Here is a 6,000-nt window from a genome sequence, read left to right on the forward strand (position 1 = left end):
TTTGCTCGCAAGGGAAACTGGAGGCTGGAATTCTAAATTCTGTTTTTCGAAAAACATCTCTTGGAAATGAAGAAGAATTTCTCTTTCTTCTTCCTTTCTGATCGAGCGTCTGTTTCCCATGTAAGGGGTGGCTAATCAATTGATCATCCTCTGAGTGCCAGAGAAGGAACCCTATAAGCAAAATAATGCACCATGGTCCAACGGAACTTTAGGAGGATGGTGCCAGGCCCTGCAAGCCACCTTAATAAAAACAAGTAACGAATAGTTAACAAGAGAATACGGACCGGAACAATCGGCGAAGATCACCAGCGACGAAAAGGGATTAGCGGTTGGAAACTCGTGGAAGTGCAAATCTTTCAACTTTATCACAAGAAATGCGACAAACTGAAGAGTGAGAATTTTCAAGCGATCACCACAAAGCTGCCTACAAAGTGAAACCCAGATCATCTTCCGCCGTCTGTCGCCAATAGTGAATGAGTTCGTTGGAAGTTATCAAGCCGGCTTCGATGACGGCCGCTCGACAACGGACCAGATCTTTACTGTACGGCAAATCTTTCAAAAATGCCGTGAATACCAGGTCCCAACGCACCTTCTGTTTATTGAAGTCAATGTGGCATACGACAGTATAGACCGCGTAGAGCTATGGAAAATTATGGACAGGAACAGCTTCCCTGGGAAGCTTACCAGACTGATCAAAGCAGCGGTGGATGTTGTGCAAATCTGTGTGAAGATTTCGGTCTCGGTCGAACACTCATGTTCGTTCGAATTGTGCCAGGGACTAAGACAAGGCGGTGGACTTCCCGAGCAAAGTTTGAAATCAAATTGAAATCAAAGTTTGCTGTTATGATGTCAATTATTTGATTACTCCAGTTGATCTCGTTTTGTATGTATTAACGGTTAGCACAGCAGAAATGAGAGCATATTTTTACATTGTGAAATCATACTGAAAACAAATTTTGCTGTCAATGAAATCAACAGAATTACTAAATTTGATATCATAAAATTCTTAAATTGATGTCAAAATGAGTATTCAATTAGATTTTTTTTATGAGCATCCATAACAACAACAGCATATTTTGTTTGCAGATTGCTTTTAATTTTCGTAAATAACACAGTATAGATAATCGACAGCATAATTTTATGTAAAGCTGCTATCATTATGATAACTGAGGAATGCATATTGAAAACATATTGCGATATCAATTTGTATTAATGACCAATTGACATCAAATTTTGTTTTCAATATAATCTCAACAGCAGAGCTTAATATCAATTTGCTCTCATTTTGTTAACCGACTTTGCTCGGGTTTCGTGCTGTTGTTCAACATTACGCTAGAAGGTATCACGAGAAGAGCCGGGTGTAACAACCGGGGTACGATTCTTAACAGATCCAGTCAATTTATTTGTTTCGCAGATGACATGGACATTGTCGGCCGGACATTTGCAAAGATGGCAGAACTGTACACCCGCCTGAAACGTAAAGCAACAAATGTTGAACTAGTGGTGAATGCGTCAAAGACAAAGAACATGCTTGTGGGCGAAACCGAGCGCGACAGCGCCAGCCTCGTAAGCAGTGCTACGACAGACGGGGATACTTTCGTGGTGATCGATGAATTTGTCTACATTGAATCCTTGCTAACGGCTGATAACAATGTTCGTCGGGAAATACGCATCATCTATGGAAGTCGGGCCTACTACAGTCTCCAGAGGAAATTGCACAAAGATTCACAACACCCGCACCAAATGAATGGACATGAAACTTGGACCATGCTTGAGGAGGACTTGCAAGCACCCAAAGTATTCGAGAGACGGGTGCTTAGGACTATCTTTAGTGGTGTACCAGAAGACGGTGAGTGGCGACGAAGGATGAACAACGAACTAGCCCATTATGGCGAACCCAGTATCCAGAAAGTTGCTACAGCCGGAAGGGTACAATGGGCAGGGCATGTTTCAAGAATGCTTTTCAGCAACTCTGCAAGGATGGTGTTCGCTTCAGACCCGACAGGTACAAGAAGGCGAGGAGCGCAGCGAGCGATGTGAGCTGAATAGGTATACGACAACTTGGTGAGCGGGCGCATTCGAGGATGGAGAGATTCGGCCTCGAACTATTGTGGCTTAAAATCGTTGATTCAGTGTTATCTGTTTAGATGTAAGCTAAATAAATGAAACGAACATTGTGGGGCTATGCAACGAAGAATTTGATTGCTTCCTGAATTTAAACAGAGACAATTCGCTGCAGTGTACAGCTCGGTTGTTTAGAATCGAAATTAGGTACAGTTGAAAGAGCAGAAATAGTTTGGTGAACGTGTTCTAATATAGATCTTTGTTTGTCTGCTGACATAAAGTTTATTGTATAATTTCGTGAAAAAAAAAAGTGTTAAGTACCTTATGTGGCTTCACGTGTGACACTCACGCCAAGGCCACTCCTTACAAAGCCCAGCGTTACACCAGAATGGATTGATTTGGTGAGATTGTTTCAATATACTTTTACTGAGAATTCAATTATAAAAAAAAGCTCCGCGCGGGATTTCGAATGTGGAAATGTGTTTATGGAAACATTACCCATTTGGCAATGGTTGCATAAACAGGCGAGGCTTATTGTAAGCAAAAGTGACCTCGTACAAGTCATGAAATATCGGGCAGACTGAAATGATTCGATCTACAGTAAGGTTAGCACCTTCTAACTCCTGGACTAAATTTGACTGCAAAACAACCGGCTTTTTTCCATACGACCACTGCCACCCAGTAGGGGTTAGGATGGACACACACACACAATTATGCATGTCATGCTACGATGCAAACATCCTAAATCATATGCAGTTTCGTCCAAGTGTTTCTATTATTCGGCTTGCATTTGAGCTTTGATGCTGCAGTTGAACTACGCAGGAGCTGCAGAATAATAGGGGAGGAGGTTCGGTTGTGGGCACCCTTTTTTGTTTGGTCCATAACTTTGGCCCTTGTTAATCTTATGCCGACATTTGCTTATCAATGGAAAGCTAGACGAATAACCTTACTACTAGCAAATAAATTAGTATGATTTCATCGATTTGAAGAACAATTTTGATAATTTAGAAAATTTGACATTTTTGGACATTTCCATTTTGTGGTTCGGTTGTGGGCACCCGAGAAAACTTAGCTTAAAATATAGAAGCATGAACAAAAACCACTGGAAAATCCATTGGAAAATGTCCACATTATAGTGATTTATATTTGCAAATAATTTATCAAACCCATATTCGCCAAAAAAAATTGTAAATCAATCCCTTTTTTAGCATAATACCTAACTTGTATAGTTCTGATTGATTTATTAAACATGTTAATTTTTTGTTCAAGGTCACATAAGTCGAATACCGATAAAGTGTAAGAATGCATCAGAATTTAAAATGTCGGCTCGTATTGTCTTTCCATCGTGTGCGCATGACGGCATCGAAAAAGCCTAAACGTGTTTTGTTCGTTTCTATTCTGGATTCAAATAACTTTTTAACATTTTTTTTCAGAAAATTTTCACGATCTACTATAATTCAAATTTGATTCACAACTTCATTTGTATCACAAAATAATTCGAAGTCATTGATTAAATGTAGAGCAACTGTCATGCGCATTAAACCTTGCATGGTTTAAAAATGATCGTTACATAACAGAAGTCCCATCTCTTCAACTTACTTTCATCTGCAGCTTCTAGAATCCTCAGAAGTGCTCTGGTTCAGTTAGATCTTCCTAAATTTTCCTTTTTATTTCACTCATTCACCACTTCTATGTCACTACGAACTTTCACTACAGATAATCGGATAATGGTTGATGCACTTTGAATATTCTAATCCCCATCACTCACTGACATTTCTATTCATCTCCATCCTACAAATCATTTGAATTTCTTTCAACACATTCCATAAAATCACTTCAGGCAGATTCTTTCTCTAAATCACTCTTCTAGTAACCATTCACTGCAATCCGATTAATTCTGAGCTGAAACTGCAGAACCATAAACCCAGGAATCGCTCCCACCCCACAACACCACCGGATCGATGCAGCAACCTCACACTGCAAGCCAGAGGTCCCAGTCCATTGGTGTCACACTGAGAACAGAACAGTCCCCTCGGAGGGGGGGATGGTGGCGGCACCACTTTCCAACGGATTTCTGTACCGGTTTGCTGCCCACACTGCTGCGGAAGCTGCAAATTATCTCGCGCGGTCGGTACACCGAGCAGGACGACGGTCGACTTTCGTCTGCTACCAGCGTGCTGGGCTCCATTCTGATTCAGTCCTTGTCGCCGCAGCATGGGTGAATTTTCTCTCGCACGCTATTGTTGCTGTTACTGCTGGCGTTGCGTTGCGATGGTAAGGATACCATCCCGAGGAGAGTGAAATAGCAAGATGTTTTAACATCTTGTATGCGGTTCAACTAATACCAAATTTCATCCTAAATTTTAACTGTTTGGTTTAACTGACATGGGTCATATTTGGGATTACTTATCACGATTTTTAAGGTTATCAAATGCAATAATCAGTTTGATGTGATGAAACAAATACAAATTATTTTAAGGTTAGATATTTAAAAAACAACACTGTTCTGAGACACTGAAAGTCTGTCTCATTTGGAGAATTAAACTGAAATGAAATTTAAAAGTAGCATTTCAATAATTAACGAATACCCTGCTTGCAGAGCAAGATTACTTTTGACAGATATCGAATCATTTTCCATCGATGTTTTATTGGAATTGCTGGGAAGCATGCTGCAATTCTTATGACTGGGTGATTTTTTTTATTTTCGAACTGCTACTTTTAAGTTTAATTCTCCAAATGAGATAAACCCTAAAGACGATCTTGTAGTATTTATCGAGAAAAAGCTAATTTGGAATAGTACGAACTCGTCTAATGGTTTAAAACTCATCCACCTTTTGATAACTATTAGTCGAGAACTTTCCGTCGGTGAATATTAATGTTAACACTTTTCTACATTCGGGTTCCATTACAACCCAACGGGTGACGGAATTTCCCGACTGCACTCTCGCCACTCTCACGTGGTGCGTTTTCCAACACGTCATGGTATTGGTTCCGCGAGGACATGCGCGTTCAGCAATCGACGACTTTCCCATTGCCCAGCTTTGATTGTGTTGGCGATGGGTTTGATTGTATTGCGAAAATTTCCCCAACTGCTTGCGCTCGCCAGAGGTTACCGCGTGGTTTGTTCCAAAATCTCGGCAACACTCTCACGTAGCCTTTCGGATGGCAACACAAGAAATACTGTTTATAAATTTTGCTCTATATAATTTACAGTGTCGCCCAATCGGTAGCTCGTGAAGGTGGAGCTCCCAGTGCCCGGGTATCCAAGGCAGCCTTATGTAACTCACACCCGGAAACAGAACGCCCGCTGCGGCGAGTGGGGCTTCACCGACGAGCTGTGAGTCGATCCAGGTGAGGAATGTGTTTCATATTGTATCCAGTAGCAGCCACCGTCTGAATGATATTGGACGTGGATGGGGGAGTACGATGAATTATGGAATGCGACGGCGATGGATGTGCTAATTTCCATCTTCTGTCTGGAAAGGTTGAGTTGAACATCCAGCATGAGCTAAAAAGGAACGGGAAAACAGAAAGCTAGATGCGTATCATACACGTGAGGAAACTTCTAGTCCTGTTTGGATATTTAATATGAGGCAAATATGTATACATAAATACGAGAAAGCCAAAACCTCTGAATCAACCAACTTTTCAAAACAGCTGAGTCTGCCATTTGATGTGGTCCTAACTCAAAGTGGTTTGCTTAAATTATATTCTCATTCTTGGTACAACAGAAACCTTTTTGATAAAATAATATATTTGACCATTACAAATCGCTGGCATAGAATAGTAGAATTGCTCCATTGAAGTGAGTGAATGATTCGTAGCTCACTTTTTCAAAGATTCGGTTCACCAGATCTGCAAATTATCCAATAATTTGTAAGGAATTGACAAAATAAAATTTTGTTTATCTAAACAATATACATGTAACAAGTATAT

General features: G+C 40.5%; 1 long non-coding RNA gene across 1 annotated transcript in view; it reads right to left on the minus strand.

The window, feature by feature from the left end:
* The window catches only part of LOC134216360 (uncharacterized), a 170,856-nt gene extending 166,643 nt beyond the window's left edge, over window positions 1–4,213 (minus strand). Inside the window, exon 1 of the long non-coding RNA XR_009980632.1 lies at window positions 3,664–4,213. This is a non-coding gene — a long non-coding RNA (uncharacterized LOC134216360). The remainder of the gene's footprint in view (window positions 1–3,663) is intronic.
* Between the last annotated feature and the right edge of the window lie 1,787 nt (window positions 4,214–6,000).

This window comes from Armigeres subalbatus, chromosome 2, assembly GCF_024139115.2.
Source record: "Armigeres subalbatus isolate Guangzhou_Male chromosome 2, GZ_Asu_2, whole genome shotgun sequence".
Classification (NCBI taxonomy): Eukaryota; Metazoa; Arthropoda; class Insecta; order Diptera; family Culicidae; genus Armigeres; species Armigeres subalbatus.